Here is a 12,491-nt window from a genome sequence, read left to right as displayed (position 1 = left end):
AGGTGGGATGAGGGGCAGAGAATTTAATACTTTTAAAAAACTGGCAATAAGCTAATAAAAACTGAGAAATGAAATAAGGAACTTATCTTTTTAAGTGAGAGTCAGTAGACAAATAAGACAGGAGGGCTAGTGTGACCCCAGAATTTGAATATTAAGACAACCTGGAAAAGGCCATAAAATTGAGACATTTAAAATGATCAAAAAATTTAAAAAAAATGATTAGAAGTCATAATGAAAGAAAAGGATACCGTGAAAAAATGAGCAAGCCGAGTTAAAAAAAAATCAAAACTTATAGAAAATGTTGATTAAGTTAAAAAATTAATGTAGAAGTTGAGTAATAAATTAGATACAAATAAATCTAAAGAATTTAGTTAAAATGTAAAATGGAGAGATAAACACATGGAAAATATGAAAGAGATGTTAAGAGACATGGAGAAATGAATAAAAAAGTCCAATATATAAATAATTCCAGTTTTCAGATGGGAAAATAATGGAGAAGATGCCTCCCAAAAATGTCTTAAAATTTTTAGAATTGATAAAATACAAGAATCCTGAGATACAAGTCTAGTGAGCCATAAACAGGAAAATTAAAATAAATCTACATGCAGGCAAATCTATACTTGGAAAGGCATACAAATAGATTGCCATAAAAAAACTGAGAGAAAAAAGAAAAGATAATGGACCAATTACATCAAAATCCTGTGGGGAAAATAACAGAAGATGTAAAAGTATTCATACTATACCATCTGAATCACCATTCAAAACAGTTTTGCCTAAGAACATTTAGAGATCTTTAATGAAAGAATGACACAAGGTATACTTCAATGAGAAGAGAATGAACCCCAAAAGATGAAGAAATATATAAGGCACAATGATAAAAAATAATTGGAAATTATTGAGATAAATAGGTATTATTTGCAATAATAAAAGTAACAGTAATAATTTTAGAAGGATTAAGAACAAGTTGGAACTAACAGGTATAAAAAGTAGGGACTATGAAAAAGGTGTGATTAAGTAAAATTATTTTAAGATCATATATAACATTTTTCGGGAGGAAAGCAGAGATAACTGTAGCATGTAAAAAATTTTGAAGGATAAAGTCTAAAGACAAAAGGAAGAATACATGACTTCTAAATCAGTTGAAAATAAGTCGTAATGAGACAAATAAAATTCAAGAATGTTGATTCAATTTATAAAACCAGCATTTTTTTAGAAAAGCAAATTAAAAGAATTGCATATTTAAAAAAGTAAAGGGTAGTAATAAGTATAGGTATATAAGACATTAAATAAATGTAAATAGATCAATCTTATTAAAGGATAAAGATTTTCAGAATAGATTTTAAACAGTCACTTGCTCTTTATATCATAAACTATAATGATTCAGAAAATACAAAATTGAAAGAAAATAAAAGAGGTATGCTAGAAAAATACAGACCAAAAGTAGTAATACTATTAATATCAGATAAAGTGTACCTCAGAGCAGATATCATTACTGAGAAAAATAATTTCATTTTATAACTATAACACTTCAGCTAGCAAATAATATAAGATTTCTGAAATTTTATGCATATAACAAGGCTTTAAAATATATAAAACTAAAACTGACAAAATTATTTTAAAAATTGAGAAATCCATAATCATAGGGAAGAATTTTAACATACTTTTCTCAAACCAAAAGTCAAACAGAAAATGTTAGTACTTACATAGACTAGTATGAACTACATAGTTTGTCTCTCCCTCTCTTTCTTGCTCTCTCTCTCTCTCTCTCTCTAATGATCCCTAAAGGAATGGCCCTTGTACTTATCATATAACCAGGTAACTGGTGCTCCAGCCATCTCAGCCATTTTTCAGGCTAACAGCAGAAAATGAAGAGTAAACACAAAACACCTTCTTCATGCAGACACACAGTGCAGAAGTACTACATATGCTGTCACTTACAAGTGCCTAGTCATCTGACCACGCCCACTGCAAATGGTTCTGGGGAATGTCCTCTGTTAACTGGACTGCAATGCACCAACCAAAAATTAGGAATCTGTTACTGAAGAAACAAGGGAGATGAGAATGAGGGAAGAAATGTGCATTCCCTGCCTCTGCCTTAAAATAAATAATATCATGACAATTTAAAGATGTTATATCTCTTTTCATAATACTTTGAATTCTGTTAAAAGCTAAAGCACATAAAAATATGATTCAGTCAGTATAGCACATGGTCATAACGTAAAGAGGTCCATGGTGTTAGCATTACATGGATGGACTGCTTTTGAACAGAGGTTGCTTGGAGGGATGCAGAGTGTTCAGGGAGCATCACTGTGCCCCCACCCCATCTGAATGATTGCCCTTATTGTGATCTGAAAAGTGCATATCAGCTCTGTGAGCCTGACTGCAGAATTCAGTGCTGGAAGACAGAGGAAAGAAGGTTATGTTCTTGTCCCAAAGACGTTTCCATTTGGGCTGGGAAATAAGTTAAATAAATCTTCAAACTTTTTATGTATTCTCCATACAAGAGCTCTCAATACAATGACAGAAGACAATTCACAGGTCAGTGTGCGATTTTCTTTTTGTAACTACATAGTTTTAACTAGCTTTATCTAATAAAGATTAGATAGGGAGATGACTAATCTAACAAGCAGAAAATAGACAGTTTTTTTAATCAGCACACAGATTATATTTTAATTTTTCATGAATTTATCATCAAGGCCATTCTCTATCAATTAATGATACTGTACCAACCACATTGCAATACAATTCAAAGTTGGTAACAAATACCCAGAGCTCAACAAATAAAATTTACCAACATATTTGGAAATAAACCCAACCATAGGTCAAATTTAAAACTTCATAATGAGTATTAGCAAACTTTTGAGATCTAAACAATAATGAAAAGACTATATATTAAAATTTGTGGCATACTCCTTCAACAAATGGTGGTGAAAAAAATGGCTATACATGGGTAAAAGGTAAAATGGGACTCTTACCTTATATCATATACAAAAATTAAGTCAAAATAAATTAAAAACTTAAATCTAAGTTTCAAAACTATAAAACTCCTAGGAAAAAAGGTAGTGGGGAAACATAATGACTTTTGATTTGGCAATATTTTTCTATATATGGGACCAAAAGCACAGATACCAAAGCAAAAATAAATGGGACTACATCAAACTTTAAAACTTCACAGCAGAGGAACCAATCAACAGAATGAAAAGGCAACCTGCTTGGTGGAAGAAAATATGTGAAGAACTTCTACGACTCAACAACAAAGAAACCCAAACAATCCAATTAGAACTTGAATAGACACATTTGCAAATGGCTAAGAAGCATGAGAAAAGACAGTATCATCAATCACCAAGGAGATGCATATCAAAATCAAAATACATACATACAATGAAATATTAAGCCTTAAAAAGGAAGGAAATTTGGAACTTCTGGGCAAGATGGAGGCCTAGACAGACATGCTGAGTCTCCCTCCACAACTAAGAAGGAATACAACTACCTCAAAACTAGAGACAACCAGAAGTTCCAGAAAATCAAACTGCATGGAAGTCCAACAAAAATATAAAGGAGAAATACTCATCCAGACAGGTAGGAGGGGATGAACCAGGACAAAGAGAATGCAGTGTGGTGGTGGCGGCAGCGGAGGCAATGGCAGGCCAGCGGAAAGTGCAGTCACATGTTTTAAAAAGTCAGGAGGGACACCCGGGGAGCACTCCCAGCACCAGACCAGACCACGCAGCTCACAGTTCCAGCACCAAGGAAAATAAAGCCTCATTATTTCTGACTGTGCAAGCCAGTGGGGGTTGGGGTGGAGGAAGAGACTGCCAGTCTCTCATCAGAGTCTGCTTGTTTAAAGGGCCCCCACGGTCCTAGAATGTCTGCAGACCCACCCACTCTGGGAATGATGGCCAGAGCAACAGCTAGAGAGGTGCCAGTCCCATACAGAAGTGGGAGAAGTGCCTGGAAAAGGGGCAAGTGCTGGGCAGGTGGCATTGTTCCCTCTCTGACCCCTCCCCCACATACAGCACCACAACGTGGTGAGATGGGTCGCCCTGTACTGACGAGTACCTAAGGCTCCGCCCCTCACAACCTAACAAGTGCAACAGCTCTACCTAAGACACAGAGGCAAACAAACACTGGAGCCTGTCAAGATGAGGAGACAGAGAAGTATGGCCCAAAAGGGGGAACGGATCAAGGTTCCAGTGGGAGATAGCCAACCTAACAGATACAGAGTTCAAAACACTGGTGATAAGATGCTCACAGGCTTGACAGATATGCTTAAATATGGCAGATGCACAAGGGAAGAAGTGAACGCTATGCTAAATGAAATGAAGAAAAATCCACACAAAACCAATGGTGAAGTGAAGGACACCGGGGGGTTCAAATCAATGATTTGGAACATAAGGAAGAAAAAAAAAGTCAACCAGTACAGAATGAGGAAATAAGAATTGAAAAAAATAGAGACTTAGGAACATCTGGGGTAACTTTAAATATGCCAACATCCGAATCATAGGGGTGCCAAAAGGAGAAGAGGAAAAGCAAGAAATTGAAAGGTTATGTGAAAAAATAATGAAGGAAAACTTCCCAAATTTGGCGAAGAAAATAGACACACAAGTCCAGGAAACACAGAGAGTCCCAAACAAGCTAGACCCAAAGAGGACCACACCAAGACACATCAAAATAAAATGCCAAAGGTGAAAAATAAAGAGATAATCTTAAAAACAGCAAGAGAAAAGCAGAAACTTACCTACAAAGGGGTTCCTACAAGACTATCAGCTGATTTATAGAAAGAAACTTTGCAGGGAAGAAGGGACTGGCAACAAATATTCAATGCGATGAAAAGCAAAGACTTAACAACCAGGATTACTCTATCCAGCAAAGCTATCATTTAGAATGGAAGGGCAGATGAAGTGCTTCCCAGACAAGGTAAAGCTTAAGAAACTCATCATCACCAAGCCATTATTGTATGAAATGTTAAAGGGACTTATTTAAGAAAAAGAAGATCAAAACTATGAACACTAAAATGATAAACTCACAACTATCAACAACCGAATCTAAAAAATGAAAACAAAATCTAACTAATCAAACCAGAATAGGAATAGAATCATAAGTATGGGGATCATTTGGAAGGTTATCAGCTGGGAAGGGTAAGGAAGAGAAGTGGTTAATTGGTTCAGGGATTAAGAAGCATAATTGGTTGGTATAAAATAGAGAAAAGTTAAGAATAATATAGGAAAGGGTGAAGCCAAAGATTTTTATATGCATGACCCATGGACATGAACTAAGAGGGGTGGGATTTCTGGAGGGAAGCGGTATACTGGGCAGAGGGAGCAAAGGGGGAAAAATTGGGACTATTGTAACAACATAATCAGTAAAATATACTTAAAAATAAAAAAATAAATAGAGGAAGGAAATTCTTTTATATGCTATAGCATAGATGAACCTTGAGGACATTATGCTAACTCAGTGATTTTCAACCCTTTTCATCACAGGGCACACATAAACTAATTACTAAAATTCTGCATTACACCAAAAAAAATATATTTTGTTGATCTGGCAAAAAGATAGGTATAATTTCAATTCATTTACACTAAACAGCTATTGTTGGATTGGCTGTTGTGATTTTTTTTTAATCTGAGGGATAAGAGGTCAGTGCCCTGGACTAAGTAGTCAGGTATTACATGTTTTAAAAATTCTTGCAGCACGCTGGTTGAAAATCACTGTGCTAACTGAAACAAGCCAGGCACAGAAGGACAAATTCTGTTGGTTTCACTGATATGAAGTACCTACAGCAGTCAAACTCTTACAGACAAAAAGGAGGATGGTGATTCCCAGGTCCTGGGGAGGGAACAGGGAGTTGTTCGATGGATATAGTTTCAGTTTTGAAAGATGGGAAACAGTTTAGAGATCTGAGAGCTCTTGTACAACAATGTGCACATAGTTAACCATAACTGTACGTTCCACTGAAAATGGTTGAGGTGGTAAATTTTATGTTATGTTTTGACCACAATAAAAAAAAAAAGAGCTATACATATAAATCAGCTCAAAGAAATGAATTATAACCTTATATGCATGTGTGGAAACAAATAAAATGTAATTAAAAATTAATGAAGTAATGGCTCAATTTAGCAAATTAAAGAAATAGTAGTAATAGAGTAAACCAGCATAAACCTAAAGAGATGTCACATCACCCTTGGCTCTTCCCAGTGTACTCGTCTGGAACAGGAAGCCAGAACACAAATCCAGAGCCCGCTTTACTCAATAGTTAACTATTTCTTAATTTGAAAAGTAACAAAAGTGCCCTCTATGAACTGGATTGTTCAGGTACACCTAAAATATGTAATATGTAACTATTATATTATACATTTACATATATACCCATACAGACATACATACACACATGTACATACATAAATACACACAAATATAGTGGCCTCTGGTAAATTAAAATATCTGGAGGTTTGGTTTTAATGAAATCTACCACCTCCAACTATTCAGCATGTTAACTTCTGTTTAAGACCTACAATACATTCCAAACACCTCTAACTATAAAATCCTCAGGCAAGGACTGTCAAACACTAAAGAAGTTAAGGGAAGTTGGAGTTCAGTGAAGGTGATGCACAGTTTGCTGGAGGAACAATAATTTATAGCTCGACACCAGGAGTTGATTCTTCCCGAAGACAAAGAGCCCAGCCTTTAAAAGCCCTCTCACTGCAGATTCTGGATTGACCTGCATAGAGAGGGCTAGAAAGGGAGCTGCAGTGGGTGCAGGCAGAGGGACTAGGGCTGCCGGGCATGCGAGAGACAGGGGGAAAATGGTCCCTAACACTAATTGGGTTTGAAAGAATCCCGAATGAGTCCAGCCCCTGTGTGCTGAGAAGAAAAGATCTTGTCCAGCTGATGCTAAATTCGGATTAAACTAACTGCAAGTCCCCTGGGGACATCACAGGGTAAACCTGATTGTCTCTGTCATTTACAATTATTATCAGGCAGGCTGCCTCTGTAATTTTACTGGGGAGCCAATTAACAGATTCCCGAAGCTAGCAGGGAATGCCCCAGCCTTCCTCTCGTTTTTGAAGAGGAAAAAGAAGGCAGAATCTGTGCTGCTGTCTCTGTTGCATCACTTCAGACCATGCATGTGCCCTCTGCTCATGGGAACGGCTGAAGTCAGCCCCTGTCTCTGCTCTTTTACCCTTTTCTCTCCCTACTCAATTAGCACCAGGTAGCCCAGCAAGACTTGTTAATTTCATTTTGGAGATATGGAAATGCTGGTCATCACTCACTCTTGTCTTCAAGAAAATATCTTTGCAGCATTTCATCTTGCAAATAAGTGGGGAAAGGCAAGTGAATGCACTGAGAAGACAGTATCTTAAACTCATCACTCAGCCCCGCTCTGTCCCCTGGCACCATCCTTTCTCGTGCCTTCCTGTCACATTGAGAGTTTTTAACTAATTGTCTACATTTACTACCTTATTGCCATGTCTCTGATTCACTATGTAAGCCATCCCAACCTGCCTGTAACCTCCATTATTCTGCTAAAAATACTCTTTCTCAGGTCACGAATATTGAAGTCACTCTGTGGAGCAGAATATTTAGTACGAGCCTGAATTGACATCTCAGCAGGATTCATCTCCTTCCTGAAACATCGCCTGCCCTTGACTTCCATGAAGGGAAACTCCTGTCATCTTCCTTTTACCTTTCTGACTATGCATTCCCACATTACTTTCAGCTCTCCTTTGATATCAGCATTACTCAAAGCTTGATTATGGACACTTTTTTTTTGTCTCAGGGATCTCTGAGTTGATCCAGATAATTGAAGAACACTGGAGAGCATACATCTGCAATTAAAAGGACAAGGATATTTACCTGTAGCCATCATTTTCATGCAAGAATATGGGCCCGGTCTTGCCAGATTTCTAAAAAATGTTCAGAAAAATTTTAATTTTAAAATTCTAATTTTCATATAAAAATACTACACATTTAAACTTTTAGTTAGGACTATGATAACTCTATCATAGTAGCAGATCAACCCTAACGCCAAGAAAAAAAATTATTTTAACCGGATAAAAACTTCTAAAAATATGTATTTGAAGTAATCATAGAACAACATAGTAAGAACTGAAAGGCTAAGATCCAAGAGAAAAGAAAAGCACTGAGGTGAGCTCAGCATTCTACACTCTTTTCCACTCAAGGCATTTGCCAATTACTATAGTAAGTGGTACTAAACAAGAGATCAAGTTGAATTTTAAGGCTAAGAGTTTTCAGCAGTCTCAGAGGTCTGGGAGGAAAAAGAAAATTGGAGTTGAAGTTTATCAAGGCAGCTTGGAATTGAGGGGACTCAGTTTTAAAGGAAAGAGAAATGGAAAACTGAGCATGACTTTCTGTGCTGTTTTTTACCCAGAGGGGATTGTTTATTCCTAATACTTTCAACATGAGAGGTTGAGAAGCTAAGAAGAAAGGATCAGCTGTGAAGCTAGAAAGCTAAGTAGAGCTTTTGCCAGCCTCCAAGTGCTAGGGAGGTGAAAATTGGCATTCAAGGTCTGGCAAGTGGGATAGACCCAGGTAAACAGCCTTTGCTTTCAGTGAGAGTCTTGAAAGGACCTACTTTAGAATTACTTGAAACTAGAAATAGAACAGATCTCATAAAGCCTAAAATCAGCTTGAATGCCTCCCATTTTCTGATTGAATTGAGATGGTCAATCCCTGCTATAGTTACTTATAAGTAAGAAATTAATTCTCTCTGCTAGAAGTTAGCATTATTCAGAGTTTCTACACTTTTGCATAGTATCCAGCATTCACTAAAATGGCTGGAGTCAGTTTTATCTCTGCCTCCATTTATGCTTTTCTCTAGTAACCTAAATTAACCTCCAGATAGACCAGCAAGCCTTGTTTCCTTCAAGTTTCGGAGATATTATAATGTTAATAGTCTCCTTTACTCCATTTTTTCTTTAGGAAATAAATAAGTAAATAATTCCATAAATGACAGAGGAGAGACTCAAATCACAAGGAGAGAGAGAGAGAAAAGAAATACAAAATGGAGACAGACCACAGATGATTTCGATATAATAACAAAGACTTGAGAGTAACTGTGTTAACATGTCAGGAACTGGGAGACACTTCCAGACAGGTGCAGACTGTCAGCGTGCCAGGTGTAGGGATTCTGCCTGCTTTTTAACCATGAACGAGACAGACCAGGAGGCTGTTGCTACAATGGTCCAAAGATTTGCTGGCATGCCTCAGGGCCTGCAACATCTGAACAAAGTGGAGCAGTAAAACAAAAGAGAGGCCAGATTGAAGGCCCCTATCTAGCTATGTGGGGTGTGCATGGGCCCGAGCAAGCCCCACAATGCACTGCATGATGTCAAAGACTGACATCAGCAAAGACCGGAGTCAGAGCCTCCACACCACGGGGAGCCTCAGGCACGTGAAGGATGCCTTGTGTTGTGCAGCTCAGCCAGCTTGCTAAGACGGTGGAGAACCTCAAGTATATCTGTGTCACAAACTGCGAGGAGACCCAGGACCTCAGTAAACAAGGGGCTCTCCTGCAGGCTCACCAGAAACCAATGGACCTGGAGTGCTCCTGAGCTGGGCTGACGTAGGAGCAGCACTGCATGGAAAGTAGGAACATGCACAACCTGACGCTCATCTATGGCTATTCAGAAGCACAAAGGGACTCTCAGATGAGCTGGCCAACCAGCTGCGGATGGTGCCACAGAGGTCACTGGTCACCATCCCCCAGGTCTCCACTTCGCTAGTCTTGGTTTTCAGGATCATGGAAAGGGGGAAAAAATTGACAGGTGCATACCTGATCAAGAAAAGCAAACTAGCTTTGTTCCTTCCACGAGGTCCAAGAATTGGAAGGAGAAAATGTTTGCCATCTTGGACAGAATCATACTAGAACTGAAGGCACACAGGCAGACATCAGGGAGTCTGACAGGATCTGGTTTGTCTGCCACCTGGAAATTATAAGTACATCCTGGATGACCTCATCTTTGGCTAAAACCTGATGGTTAAGTGTTATCCACACTATTATGAGGTTTTTAGAAACCTCTTGGACACGTACCACAAGGCCCTGAGTACACGGGTACAAGAGCTCAGTTGGAAGACCTAGAAGCAAATGAAATCATGAGCCTGTTGTTGTGGGTCTTAAAGACCCACTTATCCCAGTACAGAGATGACGGGGAACGTGGACCTGGTGCCAGAAGTGGACTCCAACGCCCTGGAGGTTTCTCTTTCTCCAAACATGGTCTCTGGGATGTTCCACACATACAAGTCAACTCCCTCTTCCAACATCATCGCCTGACTATGGAAAGCCCTAGATGCAGACAAGAGAGACTAGATTAAAGAAACTGAGCCTGAAGCTGACCAGCATGGGTCCTACCACTCAACAATCCCTGTCATCATCTTCCAGATGTTTGAACAGATTCTTTAAGCTGCTGCTCAGATATATACATGAAGATTTGAAAACAAAGGTACTAGGTTGTGTGTTCAGTTAAATAGATACACAGATGAAGCTCAGTCATACAAAAAAAAAATACACCTGAGGAACTAGCAGTATATAGAATAATAGCAATTATCAGTAACTGCCAGAATCCATAGTCAGTTTAGAAAGGAAACACTTTAAAAAATAAAATAGAAGAGGGTGTATCTCTGAGTCAATTGCACATGGATAAGATCTGAGACACCATAGCCCAGAAGAGCTGCTATAGCCTGCTGGAGGAGGTCTGCCTGGACCTAGAGAAACATCTCAATGAGCTGATACCACAGAAGTGGTTCAAACACTATCAACATCATGTGTGCCACCATGGAAGAATAGTCAATGATGTTGCCAAAATTAAAAGCCCATATAAGTGAAATCATATAGTATTTAGTGAAATGATATGGTATTTGTCTTCCTCTGAGTGGCTTATTTTACTTAGCATAAAGTTCTTACTGAACTAACAAGCAAAATAGAGACAGAGTCATAGACAGAGAACAGGCTGACAGCCCTGGGAAGGTTGGGGATTAGGGGTTTGAGGGATCAAGCAAAAAGGAAAAGAACTCATGAACATGGACAACAGTGTGGTGATTGTTGGTGGGGGGGACAATATAAGAGGGATAAATGGTAATGGAAAAAATACAATAAAAAATAATATTTTTTAAAAAAAGGCCATATAAAAACAGGATAATAGCGAGTGGTGGCAGAGTACCCGTGGGCCCTCACGCAGAAGCACATCTCATTCTAGAGTCCAAAGGGGCACAGGTAGGATGCTAAGAGGAGAGTCAGGGAAGCTGAGCATCTCCTTCTGGTTCCAGAAGCTGGCTTCTGAATTTGGCAAAGATACAGATGGGCAAGGTGACACAATTGTCATCATTGCAGAGGCTATTAAGCTAATGGACCCTCTGTGCTCTCCCTGGAAGTCTTGACTCTGGTCAGCAAATACCCAGATATCAGAGATGGCCCCTTCAGCACATGCTGTTGGCCATGCCAGGGGACACCAGCTGGGACATGAAGCAGACTACCTTTGAGACTCTGTTACAGGGCCCGATTGAGGCAAATCGAAATGATGTGTTCATCTTCAAAGAAATCAGTTCTGAGTCTGAAAGTGGCAAAGCTTCTTGAATAGCCTGTCAGTTGTCAGCTTTGTGGACATTTTTTTGCACTTATCATCCCACCTTCAGAAATATATTTAAGCAAAAATGACTCTCAAGGACTCACATTATGTGTTTTAGTTCCTAGTGTCTGTCTCTTTAGGGGCCAAGCATGTTGTTTGTGAGGTGCCCAGGCACATGGCTTCTTGACTAACAATTCTTCTGCCAGCTCTGATTTTCAGGCTTTTTCATTTTTATTGTCAACATCCTTTGTGAGGCAAGATGCTGATGTCCAATGCCTCATGGCTGATTTCTTATCATGCTGGTTAAATGGAGTGTGCAGGTGACAGAGGCTCTGTCTTCATTCATGCCTCTGTCCTCATTTACTTCTGCATGGTGTAACAAGTTCTGAAATCCTAGTGCCCAATAAAATAGTCTAAACTCCCACAGGGAAATGAAAATTAAAAAAAGAAAGACAAGATGGATAAATTTACTGGATTTGTTTATTAGCTCCAATCATTTTTAGTGGAGTCCTCAGAGATTTCTACATATAAGATTATGTCATCTGCATACATAGACAATTTTACTTCTTCCTTTTCCATCTGAATGCATTTTACTTTCCTCACTTGCCTAATTCCTCTGGCTTGGACTTTCAGTACTATGCTGAATAAGAGTGAAGAGTGGGCACCACTGTCTTGATCCTGATCTTAGAGGTAAAGCTTTCAACCTTTTACATTGTTTTATCATTTTCGGCCTTCAAGTCTTTTATATTTTGGTTAGATTTATTCCTGAGTGTTTTATTGTTTTTAATGCTATTGTAAATGGGACTCTTTTCTTAATTTCTTTTTGAACTGTTCATTGTTTGTATATAGAAATGAAACTGAATTTTGCACGTTGATTTGTATCCTACAACTTTACTGATTATTAGT

The 12,491-nt window shown here is 38.5% G+C and overlaps 1 pseudogene; it reads left to right on the top strand.

Moving 5' to 3' along the window:
- Positions 1-9,144: 9,144 nt before the first annotated feature.
- Positions 9,145-11,597, top strand: LOC149996472 (exocyst complex component 3-like; annotated as a pseudogene).
- The last annotated feature ends 894 nt before the right edge of the window (positions 11,598-12,491 follow it).

The sequence above is a fragment of the Furipterus horrens genome, unplaced genomic scaffold (assembly GCF_987537825.1).
Source record: "Furipterus horrens unplaced genomic scaffold, mFurHor1.1.pri manual_scaffold_12, whole genome shotgun sequence".
Classification (NCBI taxonomy): Eukaryota; Metazoa; Chordata; class Mammalia; order Chiroptera; family Furipteridae; genus Furipterus; species Furipterus horrens.
The sequence above is the reverse complement of the archived record's forward strand: the minus strand, read 5'-3'. Positions and strand labels throughout refer to the sequence as shown.